Here is a 1,385-nt window from a genome sequence, read left to right as displayed (position 1 = left end):
TAGTGGGCTTGATAAGATGCTCACAACATCACTGTAGTCTCTTTTCCCCCTTCCTTGAAGGCAAGGGCTTTGCAGTCTCTTAGTAGATGTCTGTTAAGGGAATAAGTTCAGTTTTGATGTGTTATAACTAAGACAGCATTTGGGAAGATAAAAATTAAGGAATTAGGTATGTCTTCATGAGGAAGACCGGAAAGAGACCTTCATAATGCCATCCAACCTTACCCTTATGAACAGCTTACAATGTTGCGTGGTTCAGCACCATGAAGATGGTTTTAATTCACAGTGACCCTCCGCACGACAGAAAGGAGCACTGCCCGGTCCTGGGCCATCCTCCCAGTCATGTTTGTGTTTGAGCCCATTGCTGTAGTCAATGTGTCAATCCGATGTTTGAGGATCCTCTTGAGTCTTCAAAGTGGCATCCTTGCTCTTCAATCCTTTCAACAGGTCCTGTGCAGTAGATTTTCCCACTGCAATCACGATTCCAGTGTCTTGACTGTTGCTCCAGTCTTTGTTTATCTGATGTGGTCTATTGGTCCAGTGTGTAGATTTGACTTTTCTTGAGTTGCAGCCCATACTGCAATTTTGGTATTGTTTTAAATGTTCCTCAGCAAATACTTCAAGTCATCCTTGCTTTCAGCAAGTTAGGTTTTGCCATCAGTGTATCTAAGGTGTTAATAAGCCTTCCTCAATCCTTGTGCCAAATTCATCTTCACACAGTCCAGCTTCTCACATTATTTGCCCGGCATATAGATTGAATGATTATGGTAAAAGGATACAGAGTTGACGGATGCACATCTTTCCCAGTTTTAAGTCAGGCTATATGCCTTTGTTCAATTCAGACTACTGCCTCTTGGTTCAAATGCACTGGCTCTTCAACAGAGTGTTCTGGAATCCTCATTATCCTCTTCAGAAGTACTTAAGATACCAAGTAAATGTCATCTCAACATGAGACATGTGTAGTGTACTTAGCATAGGAAATTTGCATATTCAATTTATTCTCATATAATTAAGAAATATGGTTAAAGGGATATAAATGCATAAAAGAGTATAAAAGAAAGTGCTGTGTTGAAAAAAAAATTAAAAACGCTTATTTGGGGCTCATACAGCTCTTATCACAATCTATCCATCCATCCATTGTGGCAAGTACATTTGTACATCTGTTGCCGTCATCATTTTTAAAAAAATTTTCTTTCTACTCGAGCCCTTAGTATCAGCTCATTTCCCCCCTCCTTCACTCTCCCTTTCTCATGAACCTTGGATTATTTATAATTTTTTTTCATTTCTTACACCAACCCCTGTCTCCTTTCACCCACTTTTATGTTGTCTATCCCCCTGGGAAATAGTTCTATGTAGATCATTGTGATCGATCCCCCACCACCACCACC

This window comes from Echinops telfairi, unplaced genomic scaffold, assembly GCF_000313985.2.
Source record: "Echinops telfairi isolate 266 unplaced genomic scaffold, ASM31398v2 ScPeMD7_7467;HRSCAF=8505_1, whole genome shotgun sequence".
Taxonomy (NCBI): Eukaryota; Metazoa; Chordata; class Mammalia; order Afrosoricida; family Tenrecidae; genus Echinops; species Echinops telfairi.
This window is presented reverse-complemented; position numbering follows the sequence as displayed.